The 16,505-nt window shown below is 35.6% G+C and overlaps 1 long non-coding RNA gene across 2 annotated transcripts; it reads right to left on the reverse strand.

Annotated features, from left to right (window-relative positions):
• Positions 1 to 1,400: 1,400 nt before the first annotated feature.
• Positions 1,401 to 13,057, reverse strand: LOC148759325 (uncharacterized). 2 transcript variants are annotated; one of them, XR_016018191.1, is made up of 4 exons: positions 12,942 to 13,057; positions 6,860 to 6,969; positions 2,906 to 2,980; positions 1,401 to 1,505 (listed from the first exon to the last, which is right to left on the reverse strand). It is a non-coding gene; the product is annotated as an uncharacterized LOC148759325 (long non-coding RNA). The 2 variants fall into 2 exon arrangements; XR_016018193.1 differs by lacking the exon at positions 1,401 to 1,505 and adding an exon at positions 2,075 to 2,171.
• Between the last annotated feature and the right edge of the window lie 3,448 nt (positions 13,058 to 16,505).

The following is a 16,505-nucleotide window of genomic DNA, read 5'->3' on the forward strand; positions in this document are numbered from 1 at the left end:
GACTACAGTAAATTATTTCCATAGCATCCTTCCCAGTATTTACACTCCTCACATAAAAATCTGTGAGGATTTAGAATTTCCCCTAAATCTTGTTCAACAGAAATCATATCAAAGTAACAGAAATGTATAGATGTTGTTTTCCTTATTAATAATTATATAGAAAAATGAAGTAACAGAGTTCCTTTCTTCATTACAATTAATTGTTATGTTGATGATCAAAACTTGGTGAATAATTTCTAAAGTAAAATTTACTTAGCTTTAAATGTTCTATTTTTCTCTTTTGACCTATGATTTAGTTGCCATGGAAATGAGCCTGTTTCTTTAGTATGTTACATATGTTGAAAAAATAGTCTTTTTCTTTTTTCTAAGATGTTCATCAGTTGTGTATTTTTTTAAAAAATGCATATTTTATTTGTAGAAATCTGAAAATACATTACACTGAAGAAGAGATGTGTTAAGTACTGATTTCCTATATTCGACTCAATACAAAATATGTTGACGAGGGAGTGGAAATGATAATTATGTTTCTTATACTTTCAAAGAAGTAAGTCAACTGATAGGAACTGATAATTATCTTCCAGTTCAGTATGTATTTTCTTTCCTCTGTTAGGTTCTGTGAAGCAATACCTAATTTAAAGTTTAATATCTTTCTTGTGTTCCCATCTGAAGCAGATGGCTCAGGCAACTACCTCCTACTATCTAATTCCTTAGTGACATTTATTATTCATCAGAAAGGAAGTTAGGAGACATTATCTTTCTAATTCCTGGGTTGCTTAATCAAATAAAGAAAATATCCTATAGTTAGCAAAGGATTGATATTCACCCATAAAAACAATGAACAGTAAAACCTAGTGGCCACACACTGGGGACACTTGACTATTGTTCTGTCACATAGATAATTTGGTGGGAAACTATAACTGATAAGAAACAAATGATAACTGCCTTTGCAACAGGGCTCAGTTTTCAGAGATATTCAGTTTTGAACCACAGAAGTCTGGCCTAAGATGAAGAAATTAGCCTCTTGCTGGCCTCTATGGGCCACCAATTCCTCCATATATCTAATTAGAGACCCTACTTGCAGGTCAGGGGAAATAAGTTGAATATTGATTCCATCTGCATTTTAACTCTCAGTGTTATTATCACATGTGTTTTTCAAAGTCAATGCCAGGGGAATAAGGCTATTCCTATTTTTGTGAGTAGGAAAAGACAAAAAGGAGTCATTTGATAAATATCTTACTTCAGATTTTTTCTGACACAAAGATTAAAAAAAGCTTAATTCATCCTGACCTAAAGGATAGGGGATTTTGTTAACTCCTGTAACTGCAAACATCAAAACTAGTTCTGGTTTCAGATTTGGTTGAATTTAGTAATTGAACCAATATCATCAGTGCTCACGTGTTTTCTCTCTGTTGGCTTTTACTTCTTGAGATTGTCTCTATTTTCAGGCAGTATTCTTTTCAACGTGACAGCAGTGACATAGAGCCTGCAACCTCTTTTCTTGGCAACTGCAAAAGAAGGGTAAGCAACATTCTGTTACTAATGCCAGCAACTTAGCCATTATTGTCTCTGACTGGATAAACTTTCTGCATGTATTCTTTTGTGAATCAGTGACTGAGACCAGTAGAATTGTATAGCCTGATTAGGTTAGGGTCAAGTCACATGCCCATTCTTAAAACTAGGGAGAGACTTACCACCTCTCCATTCTAATTGCCTTTGTGATCTATTTTTTAACTCATGGGCTTATTATCAGCCAGTTGTTAAACTCTAAATATGGGGGGGATTTTTCCAGGTATATTTCTGCTCTTGATTTCTAATGATTTCATTATGAGCAGAGAACATACCTTAGATGATGAATCCTTTAAAATGTATTCAGACTTCTTTATGGCCCAGAATATGATCTATCTCATGGAAAGTTTCATGTATACTTTCAATGAATATGTATGGTACGTATTCTATTGTTGTTGCATGGCATGAATTATAAATGTTAATTAGATCAAGTTATTTAATAGTTTTGTTCAAGTGTATGATAATTTGACTGACTTGCTATATATTTCTTCTGTCAAGTACTATACCTGTGGATTTTGTCTGTTTATCTTTTTCTTCCATGCAAGTTCTGTCACCTTTGAAGTAAACCTATGGCCCATTACAGAAAAGTGTTGTCAACCATTGGTCTAAAACATAAGGGATCACAGTCTGTGAACACATTGACATCGCTACCATCCTTATAATCATGAACTATATCATGGCCCATAAAGTCACTCAGGGAATGTAACATATAGATTGTTTTGTATTCATGACAAATGCCACTTAGTACATGCTGGCTGTTGAAGAGTAGAATTTGGAGTTTCAGGGAAAGGAGTGAAATATGTCAATGGGAAATGGGTTAAGATTTAATTAAGCTTTTTTGAAAAAGAAAAAACCACTAAAATTTTAGAAATTCGAAAGGAAGATTTTTATGTCTTCCACAATATCCTTATAATTCTAACATTGCAATGTCACATAAGGAGTGACTCATGACAAAGCACAGCTGTGGTTATACTACCGTATCCAACAGAATTATATCTGAGTGTCCCAGTGCATACCCTTCCTTTTCCTGATGACTTCTCATTACTTTGGAAGTCCTTTTCTCCTGCCCATACCAAATAAAGTAAGCGCTCTGTCCCTCACTTTCACAATCCTTACTTTACATACCCTCTATGAATCTCTCGGACTTCTACTCAATGCCAGCTAATTTATTCCCGCTCTTGGTACCTACTGCTAAGTCTATGCTTTCTTTCCCGACTTTGTCCCTTTCCCAGCCACCTGACATCCCACAGTGTCCTACACAAGCCCTCATGTAGTTGGTATTGCTGCGTTATGGGCTCAGGAGCTAGACGCTGCAGTGGCTTCCACCTCCTCATCGTACCTCCAACAGAGCGGCAGCTCTGAAGCTGCATTCTATCTCGATCACGTCTTTTATGGTCTTTCTTCTGAAGTGCGACTGTAATTAAGGAAGAGAAATAAATTGGAACAGATGGTGTAGTTATACTGTGTTTCAAGGTGCAAAATGCAAAGTGAAAATATACAGAATTTGGAAATCCTGTCTAGTGTGCCAGATTGACTGCTGACATCTCAGTGCATTTCCTCCCCTTCTATATTCTCATTGCATCACAGAGGCTTGAAACCCAAAACCACATCTCCCTGACTTCCTGGCTCCTTTCCCTGACTTTCTGGCTTAGGGTCTGCCTGTAAGGCACTCATGTGAGATTTAGAACATGGAGGAGGAGAAGCCATTGCCATTCTCTTACATCAGAAGCTGGTAGAAATGTGGACAGAGGGTAGTGGGAAAGTTTTCAACAGGTTCTGAGTAAACTTTTTCAAATCCCCTGCTTACTGAGATCTTTGGCAGTGTCTACAGTCAATTTCTGCACCTTCTAATTTCCTGGAAGTTAGGAGGCTCTCACTCACTTTTTAAAGTGATTATCCCTGCTTTAAATTTCTTCCTGTTAAAAATACTTATAGTCTTGTATAATATTTTGGAATCTGTCTTTTTAGCCAGGGCATTGGTTTCTTTTTTCGTATCCATGAATTTGAACTGCATTGCTATTATCTCTATTGAAGTCATCAAATGAATTAATAAATTAATATTGAATGCATGCGTGCGCGCACACGCACGCGTGTGTGTGTGTGTGTGTAGAAGGAGACAGAAGAGAGAGAGACATAAAAGCCAAGAAAAAGTCTTATTGTAGATATCACAGACACCATCTAGGTGATTATTGTCCCAATATTTATATCCTGTAGCCTAGCGATTCTCAAGGAAATTGTTTTTACCATTAGGGACAGACTACTTTTGTGAAGGGCCATCCTATGAAATAGAAGAAATGTAACATCCCTGGTCCTGACCCACTAGATGCCTACAACACCTTCACATCAGTCTAACAACTCAAACTACATTTTCAAAATTTCTCTAGTCATTGGCAAAACACATCTGAATCACTAATCTATATAAACCCACATAATTATAATATTCTTAAGTACATGTCTTTTCCATTTCATTTACCAAGAGTCTCTGTAATCTGTCTTTTCAAAATGCCAATGTATTATGTCTCCAGAAATCCCTCGCATACCATTTCTGTGACCCTGTCCTCTAAAGTAAATAATGTCAGTGTAAATTAATGTGGTATAACTTTCACAATAATCGCAGCCTGACTGCTGATGAGCAGTCTTTTCTCTTTTAATCCTTATAATTCAACATTTGAAAATTAAATTCTAATCGAAATTAAAACAAGATGGCATTTCTGCCTATACAATTAGGAAATGTTTAGAAGTTTCATTGCTTAATAGTGAGGAGAGAACAACAAAACATGGACTCTTATGTAACAGGGATGGAGGGGTAAATTGGTAGAGAAAATCTGAATGACAAAAACAATGTGCATTAGTAGGTTTGAAACATATAATTTTTTTTTGACAAATTGACTCCATTTAGGAAACTCTCATATCCTTATTATCTGTAATATAAATATAAGTTTAAGATCAAAGGTGTTCATTCCAGTGTCATTTATAATTGGAAACAACCTAATGATCCAACAATGTGGGAATGACTAAATGAATTTAGGTCTTCATATAATGGAGTAGTATGCACCCATTACAAATATGCTTCATGAAATTATCCTGCCATGGACAATATTAAATAAAAATAGCAGGCTAGAAAATTGCATTCTCAGATATCACCTCATAAGAGATATAAACAATAACATTTTTACATAAAATACATTAAAATATTTAACAATGATTCCTCCCTACTCCCTCTGCTCGGTAAAGGGGCAAAGAGATGGGACATTACATGTGTTAGCATTTACTAGCATGTGTGCAATAAAAACAAACACAAAATCTCATTAGTTTACAACAAATATGGAATTCTCACTGTCATACAATAGAAAGGTTGAGTGAGTGTCGTCCCTCCAAGCATCCCAAACACACCAGGATACTGCTGGTCCTCGCTGGGCTGCCTGAGCTTGGCTTCAGTGCGCAGATCAGGTTTCAGTCTCCTCTGAAGGCCCTGTCTTTCTGGGTTTTTCTTTGGTGGAAGGCAGTAACACAGAGAGCAAAATGATTCCAGGGACGCACTCCAACATGCATCCAAGAATGCAAGAAGACTGGCAAAAACTGGCACTGGTTCTAAAAGCTGCTGCTTCAGTATCATACCCAAGCTGCTCATATTTCAATGACCAAAACATGTCACATACACAAGTCCAAAGTCAGTGGTCTGGAAAACTCTTCTCTGCAAAGCAGTAATGTCAACGGAGAGCAGTGGACAGACAATTCTGAACAAATCTACCACAGTGAGGTGGGGCTTTATGAGTCTTTCGTTTTATTTGCTTATTGTTTGCTTTAAACTTTACTGCATTTTTCAAATTTGGTACATTTTACTTCCATAATGTGCATTATCATTTTTTACCTAGATTTAGTAATAAGCTTCTCATCGTATTTTTTGTAATCTATCTTAATCTCCTTTTTGAAAAAGAAATCATTTTATTTATAAAGAGTGGACCTTCAATGAGATTCTTTTAAATCATTTCAGAATTCTGAGATTCTGTGTTTCCCTGAAAATAAGACCTCACCAGACAATCAGCTCTAACATGTCTTTTGGACCAAAAATTAATATAAGGCCCGGTATTATATTATGTTATATTATATTATACCCAGTTTATAGTAAAATAAGACAGGGTCTTATATCAATTTTTGCTCTAAAAGACGCATTAGAGCTGATTATCCGGCTAGGTCTTATTTTCAGAGAAACACAGTAAAATTCATTTGTTGAAAAGTTCAAGACGTCATGTGAGCAGTTAGGTAGCCCCTGATCATTCATTTATATATGTATGGACAATAAATGGGGGCAAGATTATCTGTTAATAATGAAGAGATAAAAATGGAGAGCTGGAGGCTCAAAAAGAGAGATTGTACATAAAATTCATGTGGAATGAAAGAATGATTCAGTAAGAGATGGGTGAAAAGATCATGGAGAGACAAAGAAGGTTCAATTTATATTGTTGTTAACTTCCTGGAGCTCACCCTCCCCTTATGCTGTTCTGAAAGTTGCTCTGAATTTGGGAATTCTAGCTGAAAGCTGAAAGAAGCATCATTTCCCTTTCACTGTGAATGCACTATTTGGTTATGGTTATTTCATTAAGGAAATATTGATTTAACACTGGGCATATGTAGTCCTTACTATAATTATTTATTTAATTTTATAATTATAGGTTTAATGGAAATTCTGTTTACTTCTCTTTATGTAATGATTAATTCATAGACCTCTGGGCCATGCAAACATGATTTCAGATCTTGGCTCAATCAGTATTAGAGGTGTGACATTTGAGTTGCTAGTGATTAGGCAGTAGATCTTAATTCTCATCGGCAGTGTTATTAGTAGGAAATAGACATAGAAAAATGAGAAACACAATAGAGAAAGGGAGTAAATAGGTGGTTTCAGAGAGGAAAGAAAAATGATCATCTTGAGAGAGGAACCTTATAATCAACAAGTATTAATAAATAAGTAAACGAACAAATATTGTGATTCTCTCAGACTTTGACTTGAGATGATTGTAAATGTGTGGCTTAAAACTAACTGTTGGGAACATCCAAAACACTCCTGAAGGTAATATGGAAATAACTAAGAGTAGCATGACTGGACTATGATTTAAATTTGAAAGTGGCCCACAAATGGCTTATATTAGAGAAAGACTGTGAATTACCAGGTGTGGCTGGCTGGGAGAGCTAGAGGACATTCCAAAGAACCACACAGAGAACAAGTTGATCCAGCCACAGCAGAGTCCATAAAAGAGACATAGTTTTCCATCGCCTTCTAGTGGTACCTACTCACCCTGGCCAAACCCACTGCGTGCCTTTGGTTTGTTTCCATGCTCTCCAAGCAACATCCCAGTTAGGAATCCAGTTTCCCAGCAACTACGTACAAACCGGGATGGGAATTCCCTGGATGAGAGAGAATAATTCTGGTCATTTGGAAGGAATGTCCCTTTTGAAATAAATTTACTGCTGGTTGATTTATATAGTTCTTTCTCTGACGTGTTTAATTACTTTGATTCAGCCAATCCAACATCTGTGACTGCTGCAACACTGCTGAGAATGGCTGAAGGCATCAAGCTGATGCTGTCTTTCGAGGTTTTTGTTTGAAAATGAATTAGACTTCACTTGTCACCCCATATTTATGCCATCTTCCATCTCCCCTATGAAATCGCAGTCATCTCCCATGACTTTCCTACAATAAGCAAATTATAGATAATATCTCCAATCCTGAACTGAGCTGACTAAACATAGCATTGAAAATACATCTTAATATTAATTTTTAAAATGTCAGATACACTTCTAATCAAACATACAATTCCAGATAATTATTATTCTCTTTGTTCTCTTGATGTGATGACATGAAAATATGATGACTGGTTAATAATTGTTATGCACACTGTGGTATAGGCCCATCACAGCATTATTTTGAGATTAATTTTTCCTACTAAGTCACCTGATTATTTTAACTGCAGTTCTATTTGATCCCCTGTAAACCAGCATTTGTTCTGTGATCTCAAAATGTCGTGGAATAATCTGAGTTACAAAGAGCTATAATACTAATTTATAACACTCAATCCTATGCTACTCACCAGGAAACTTCCCACTGGGTGTCATGGTCGTAATACTGATGGTTTAATTGTTTGGTCTTGGCTACTTTATTTTTTCCTACATGGTTTTAAACATCTGGGGGGTATGTAAATCATTAGCTTTTTTGAGTGGGTTATGTGGTTTATAGATGCAGATTGCATGAGCAAAACTTAAAGATAAAACTGGAAATGGGGAAATTTTATCCATAAATGGAAAACCTTATGGCCATTCAATGGAATGAACATATTAATGAGTTGTAACTTTCCCACCACATCACTAAATCTTGGCACTGAAAAGAAATGCCAAATGTAATGTTTCACAACCTATTTTTTCCATAAATATTCATTCTTTTTACAGTGGGAGAAAAATATTGTCATTTATGTGGAACAAAAAAAAATCCCTAAAATAAAAACATCTGGTAAAAATAGGCCAATATGTTAACATCTGAGAGGAAGCATTCCTGCTTATTGTATTCTACGTTTTCTTTATAAAACATCAAATTCTTCAGAGAACTTCATATATTTATTGTAAACAGTATTTCAAGATAATACCTTTACTAAATTATGATTCCCTGTGCATTGTCTTGTGGTAATGTTTTCTTACAACGTTAAAGCTTTTTATAAAACATGTAAAAGGAACATTCAGTGTGAGTAATGGCTGGCAGGCAAGTCGCTGCTCCAGAAACACTGCTAGAACTTACTGAACCCATATTTGGATATTAAATTATACCATGTCTCTTTGGGGTCAATTCAAAATGTATATTTCATTTCTGGTTAAACGTCATTGCATGGAACAGAAAACTACTTCATAAGAAGCAAACACCTATATGGTGGAGAACCTGTGGAAAACACATACAGCACAGGGAGTCCATAGACTTTTTGGAAAAACACTTAAAAAAAAAAAAAAAAAAAGAGGTAGTTCATCTGCTGCTAAATAATTCCTTAGAATTATTTACAAGATTCAATTTGATATTTTAATCCTTTAGTGCTCACCGAAAGTTATCCAAGTAAGACTGTTTTCCCCTATTGAATAAATAGAATTGACTATTTCTATCGAATAGAAACAAATACTTCAATAGGCTTCATATGCATTTGAAAAATATTTCATTAGCATTTTTTTCTTCTTTTAGAGTACTTTTAAAAAATGAATTCGAGAGTGGCTACCAGGTTTATTAAATAAAATTAAAAATCCAAACTAGAAAATCATACTTAGGTATAGTGATGATTTTTGACTTCTCAAAATTCACTCCATTCCAAATGAATTGTCCATACTAATAAAAACAATCTCATCGTCTTGCTAGAAAATTATTTTAGGTATGCCTATGTCTCATTTCTGGCCAAAGAGACAGGAAATACAGCTACCGTGTTTCCCCGAAAATAAGATCCAGCCAGACAATCAGCTCTAATGCATCTTTTAGAGCAAAAATTAATATAAGACAGGTATTGTACTATATTATATTATATTATTATATTATATTACAATATATTACATTATATTATATTATATTATATTATATTATATTATATTATATTATATTATATATTATATTATATTATAATGTAAGACTCGGTCTTATAGTAAAATAAGACCCGGTATTATATGATATGATGTGATATTATATGATAAAGATATGGTCTTAAATTATAGTAAAATAAGACCGTTTTTTTAATTAATTTTTGCTCCAAAAGACACATTAGAGCTGATTGTCTGGCTAGGTCTTATTTTTGGGGAAACACAGTAGTAGGTTTATTCTAGAAAATGTCTATCACAAGACAGTGGGAAAGACATTCACTTTATGCCTCTGGCCATTACTGTGTCTATATGTGATGCCTGGAATTGATGCAGCCTTACTGGGCCTTAAGGGTAACCAGAGTAACCTGACAACGTAAAGAACAAAACAAAAAACAGTTCATTGAGATTGTCAGTGTAGAAAGAAGAATCTGGTTCCAAGAATGATCCAAGTTAAAATGTTTCCCTGGGCTGTTGTCATATGTTGTAAGGAATTTCTTTATTGTTTAAGTTAATTTGAGTTAGAAATGTCTATTACTTGGAAACAAGGCATTTTAACTGATGCAATAAAAGCTACCTTTTAAAAAGCACTGAGGCTGTGAAATTTGCTAAGTTCTTTATGAACTTTAATCATATTTAATTTTCACTCAGAGGTAGAAGTAATGATTGCTACTTTAGTAACATTGCAATGGAGGCTAAGAGAGGGCAAATCACCTATGCCAGTTTGCACAGATAGAAACCAATATGCCTGGAATTGAAACCAGATTTTCTAACTCTAAACACCTTACCTTGGGCTTGCCATCATGGTTCTTCTAACTTGCATGGAAAGTTTGGGATAATTTCCACTGGAATACAAAGTAATACTGGGCAAAAATATTTTTTCTCTGTGCAATTTCCCTTTAACTATTAAAAAAAATACACACAACAAATAACAAAAAATTTTACTAGGTTGGCTCATCTTTTTTTATAGGAGTTAATCAACCTTACCAATCAAGCCAGCCTATGTTAAATACAAACTATATAGTTTTTATTTACTCTTTACTTATGGCTGGGATTATTCATGCCTGTATAATGCAGGAAGGATATGGATATATTAGGCATGGTCCTCTCTTTCAAGGATAACACAGTACTGCATCTGAATTGTACATGTGGACTGCCAAGTATTCTTTCTTTAGTCATGTGTGATACTCTTCTTTAATATCGTCTTTTGCATGCAGTCTTCTGGTCTCCCTTACAAACCAGATGTCATCTACCTTTTTAATCATTCAATAACTATACTACTTTGCACCTCTTCATTTACAGTAAGACATGTGGAATTATTCTGATATGTTTTGATTAGTGCTCTGCTGTAGACTCAATATTTGTGCTCCCTGCCCCCCGCCCCCAATCATATGTTGAAATCGAATGCCCAATTAGATGGTAGTAGGAGGTGGGAACATTGAAGGTGCTTCTCATGAGGAAGGATCTCTCAAAATGGGATTGGTGCCCTTATAAAAGGGACCCCACAAATTTCCCTTGGTCCTTCTGCCATGTGAGGTTACAGTGAGAAAATGGTTATCAATGAGGAAGTGAGCTTTCACCAGACACTAAATCTACCGGCATTATAATCTTGTACTCCCCAGCATTCAGAATTGTAAGAAATAGGTGTCTGTTGTTTATAAACTACCCAGTTTATAGTATTTTTGTCCTAGCAACTCAAGCAGACTAAGATACCATCATAATCATATTTATAAAATCCTTGAGTATCAAAACAGCATCTTATTCATGTATCCTTCAGGGCCCCAAACATTTATTCACTTAAAAACATGTATTAAGTGCCTAAGTTGTGCTAGGTACCATGGTAGGGCTTGGAGATATGAAGATGAATCTGTAAAGTGCTTAAGCCCACTAGGATAGCATTTGGGAAGTTTCCTTGGACTTAATTGAATTTATCCCACAATAATGTGGGATCGAGCCTCTACTGATCATCCTAAGAATGGAGGTCATATAAAACATAAGGTTAATGACTAAATAATGGAATTAAAATTTAAGGTTAAATGACAAGCATTATGTAGTTTCCTCACATTATGAAGATGGGTCATTAAGGATTCAACTCTTTCAAGCCTGCTTAACCCAAAAAACAATGAAAAAGAATCTAAACACAATTCCCCAGCTTTCAGATGAATGAGGTTAAATTGGGCAAGACAGCAAATAATGAGGGATAATAATGAACTCAAATCATCCAGTACATTAACAAAACTGGTGTGCAGTTAATACTGAAAAAGATGCTATCACTCAGCTGAGTGAGAAGCAGGAAGAGATTCCCTCCTAAATGGGTAATGGAAGACACACCCACGCATCTCTTCACATTCAGATAAAATCCTTTTCTTCAACACTCAACTCATATGCTATCTTTTCTATACTTCGTATGCCAAACCGCCAAACTGTCTCTCCACCCTCACAGTGTTCAATCTGTGCTTCCTTTGTGTGTGGTGGTCTGTCTTGTCACCATTTGATGAACTGTTAACTCCCTAAGAACAGACCACACGTGCATTGAGTCTCCTTGGGTCTAGGTATTTTACCTATCCTTGCTATCTCACCTTATCTTCGCTTCACATCTATAATGTGGGGGTAAAGCACAGATGAGGAGTAGAGTGTCAAAGCCTTAATTAAATTTCCTGAGGTCACACAAGAAGTGAAGAGCCAAGCTGGGCTTCAGACTCAGGAATGTCTGACTTCGAAATCATTGTAATTCTCGCAACACTAAACTCTTTCCTCTGAGCCCGGCTATTATTTAGATAGCATTTTCATGTAGTGGGTGCTTGATAATACTCGTTAATTCAATGATTAAAATGTTAATAAGAAGGTTGAATAATTAATAAAACATTTCTATAATAATTAATTTTATATCCTCCCTCAACAAAAGTATTGCTACAGCCATGCATCGATTCAGAAGCACAATACTGGTAGCTTCTTGTTAGCGGTGAATGATCATTTCTACCAGGGAGAAAAGATACAGAAATTTTCCAGCCTCTTTTAAACCTTTATAGATGGCTTTACATAATCTTTTCAGTTTCACTTAACTGCATTGAAAAATATGTTTTTCATTTAGCTGAATCCAAATGAGAAAAATCAACTAACTAAAGTTTTTCCCTTTTGCTTGTTTTGTTTCATTTTGTTTTTCTTCAACAGAAAGAGACTAATGACATCTCAACAAGCTGAGGCTGGGATTTCAAAAGTTTTTAAAGTAACTTTCTGAATATACACTTAAGAACTTTTGAATCGCTATCCCAGTCTTAATCTATCCAACGTGTGTCAAACGAACAAGGCTGCATGTACTATCTATGATAGATGTGTTAAGTACGCTACTTTGGTCAATATTTCAATTATTGCAGAAAGAAAAAGACTATGCAAGCAAAATTCCTGTCACACCGAAAGAAATGGCAGAACATTTAAAAATAATGAGTTATGTCACATAAAATGCCAGCTTTTACATTTTTCAATGTAGACTTCCAAGTACCTTAAGATTGTCAGATACAAACATTGCAGGTATTTTGATTAAAAAGCTAAATTTCCACAAAAGCAACAATGCTCTTGTAATTGTTCTTCCTATTTGAACAGACCTGGAACTTGCTTAAATCATCCAAAATGAGTTAAATTCTGCTTTACAGGACCAAGAATTGTCTTGTAAAATTCCACAGCAGAGACTGAATTTTTTTCAGCCATCTTCACTAATGGCATATCATCACCTGGGAGTGCTCTTGGCTTCAAGTGACAGAAAAATCCGAGTCACAGTAGCTTACACAGATCGGAGTATGTTCTCCTCACACAAGGATGTGTGGAAGTAGATGACTTTGCTTCAGCTAGTCAGCGATGTCATCAAGGAGCCAGACTCTTACGGAGATCCTAAGATGGGGACTCCTGAGAGGGGGCAGGAGATATGGAACAATAAATAAATTAGTGAAATGTATGCTGTATTAAGAAAACAAAACAAAACAAAACTGCTATAACAAATAAACCTTAAAATTTCACTGATTTAACATACGAGTATTAGAGGTTTAATTGTTTCTCAAATTTGGGTGGGTGAGCAATTAGGCACACCAGCTTTTCTCTCTAAAGTTGCTTAGAGACCTAGGCTGACGATGGTTCTACCACCTTCAACAAATGCCTTCTACTCTCACCCTGTGGCTCTTTTGCATTACGCTTGCAGACACAGAGGGCGTAATACATGTAGCGGTAATGATCTACATACACAGATAGTGATGGTTGGCTTGTAAGTATCAGGGGTCTGTCCAAGAACGTACCTAGTTTGAAACCCCCCTAGCTCACTTTGGTCACGTAAGTGTGGTCTTGTGTTAGGTAAGAAACATAGTTTCTCAAATTTGTTTTCCTTATGATAAGTATGTTTAGTCATCATTTATCTATTTCTCTCAAGAAGTTTCAAGTCTCAAGAAAGAGCCATAAATTAAAATTACCTCAGATTATTAATATTCTGGCTATTTCAATTCCGGAAATAGCCCTGTGCATTTTGTTCATATTGTCACTTATTTTGTGAAGCCTTCTCACACTTTTTACAAATCTGTGCTAAAATAATTTTTTATTGGCTCTTCAATAATAATCTTTTAATTTCAATGAGTGTTGCCAACTTCTGACTCTGTGCTTGGTACTTTGCATCCTTTCACTGGAACGTTCCAATTGGCTCACAAGCTGTGCCTCTCTACTTGACTTAGGAAGACGTTGAGGCTCAGAGTGGTGAAATAATTTGCCTACCATCCTCCTAATTCTGAAGTTAAAAATGTTGGTATTACTTTGACAATTTCCTCTCTCTCACCCTGTAAAACACAACCAATTGCAAAGTTCTAGCAAGTTCATTTCTTGAATAATTCTCAAATTCACCTATTTTTCCCCCCATTATTGTAGTCATTGCATCAATTCAGTTCACTATCATTTGTCACCTGAGTTACTGCTGCATTGTCATACTTGGTCTTCCTAACTCAAGTATGCTTCTCCTATAATGCATTATACTGCTACTAAAGTCAACTTTTCAAAATGGAAATAAATACTTCAACTCTGTATGGTATAAGGATAAAAATATAACCTATTTTTTTTAATCGTTCTCATTATGGTTATAATCATTGAAGTCATTCCTTCCTTCCATGAGGGAAGTTAAGCGGTTAACATTTTCTTCTCTGCCTCAAGTCTCAAACATCACAAAACCACTTTGCAAAAAATCTAGAAGAATCACAATACCACAGGAAACCTCACGAAGCCCTTGCAAAGGAGACACATGGAGAGAAAGGACTTATTGTTCAGGAAATTAGAGTACAAATATCAGAGAGACCATTTCACATGACTAAAATGGATTAGCTGCAACAAACCAAAACCCACAGTTAACTCTCCACTGACATGTGGCTCTATCATTAGAAGCAAGTTATTGCTTTGGAAAGACATATGAGGATGAGTAAAGGACTTCTAGGATTATGCTTTGAAGGCAAGATAACAGTACGGAGGTTGTGTTCACGGGCAGAGGTAGTCTTTCAGATATCTCTGAACAATGTAAGAATTTACCACATTTATACAGATCTTGGCTATCGCATTTCAATGAGAAAAACTCACATTATAGCTCAGAGTTGAAGAGCACCAACTAGGTAGCCAAATTGCCTGTGTGTTTCTAGTTTGATGCGGACAGTAATTGATGGTGAGATTTTGGCCAAGCTATTCTGTTTGATTCTCTGTGATTCAGTTTCATCATCTGTCAATGCAGATAATACTGGTACCTAACAAGGAAGGCAATTATGAGGGTTTCCTGACCTGTGGTGTGTGTTTGTGTATGAGTGTGTGTGTGTGTGTGTGTGTGTGTGTGTGTGTGAGTGTGTGTGAGTGTGTGTGTATGTGGCCAAGAACATCACCTGGAATATATTTTGTTATACATTATTATAAATTTTATGTTTCACCCTACACATGTATTTGCTCATTTGCTTATCTCAAATTTGCCGCAGCCTACTTCTCATAGAAGAGGAAAAAGCCCAAGTTCTTAACATAGTTTATTATAATTTTGAAGAAATTTAGACTGCCACTACTTAAAATCCCTTATTGTAGACTTTAGGAAATACAAACCCAGAGATGTGACTATTTATTGAGGAACTCATTTCCATAAGAAGATAAATTTAAAATTTGACCAAGGCAATTCTACTCTCGGTCTGGTGTTCTTTCAAATAAACTACATTATCTTAGTCAATGTCGGGATGTACAACATTTTCCTTGAGAGGAAGTGGGGAGAAAGGGCTCTTTTCGCTGAGGGAAAGCCAAAGCAGCTAATAAATCAGACGATTTACACAATGAGATATAGCAAAGAGACTGAGATTAGAATTGTAATCCATGACACCTTTTCTAAAGGTTATTTCCTTGCCTACAAAGTAATGAGCTATGACTTTTGGGGGTATTACACCAAAATTCATACCTTTACATGTTCAAGATGAGTCATAATCTTGCTTTCAAATTTATGGCCAACAAACAAATTGGCAGCACAGTATGATCAAAATCCTGATACTTGTCTCTATTAAACTGGTCTAAATACAAAGGCTAAAGATATCTTGCCTTAAGTTTTTCATTATTTTTTGGAACATTCCTTCTAATTCAGCATATGAGGTAACTGGGGCAAAACCATTTGTTTTTGGAGAGAAAGGGAAAAATCATCTGTGTTATCTACTATTAGGCTATGATACCAAGCCAAGCCATTTCCATAGTGAAAGCTGTGTACCCACAAAAATATATAAAACATTTTTGAAAATAGAAACAAAGAGAAAATTAGATATAAGTCCACAAACCTTCAAAGGAAGACCAGGATTGGGAGAGAAAGGAAACCATCTCACAAATGTGGCTCAAAAATCTTTCCTCTCTCTTGATATCTTAAGTATCTGAGACCTTACAGAGTATCTTGGTTTCTAGAAGATTAAAACATAAAAGTTTAGCATATTTGTGTGTCTTTTTTTAGCTTTTTGTCAGTGAATCCTATGGATGGATATAGGAATTTCAAAGTAATGGGGAAAAGAATTTAATGTCTGCTTATCTCCGGGACTTCAAAATTGAAGAACATCAATTTCCTAAAACTGGAGGTTGCTGGAGTCTATTTTTTTTCCACTGCAACCCACACGTCACTGTAAGATGCCCCTCAAGGGTAGGGGGACATGTGTCTTTTCTCCTTCAGAATGCAAACTGCGATGTGTAGAGACAAGCTGATATTGTTTGCATGTCTGATTGCCTGTCACTATCAATCTAGGGGGCAACAGAAATCATTGCTAACGACTTCAGAGTTTGCATGTCCTGTGCTTACTTATTACTGGAAAGAATGAAAAATAATGAACCTG

This window comes from Rhinolophus sinicus, chromosome 1 (genome assembly GCF_057876585.1).
Source record: "Rhinolophus sinicus isolate RSI-liver-muscle chromosome 1, RSI-T2T, whole genome shotgun sequence".
Classification (NCBI taxonomy): Eukaryota; Metazoa; Chordata; class Mammalia; order Chiroptera; family Rhinolophidae; genus Rhinolophus; species Rhinolophus sinicus.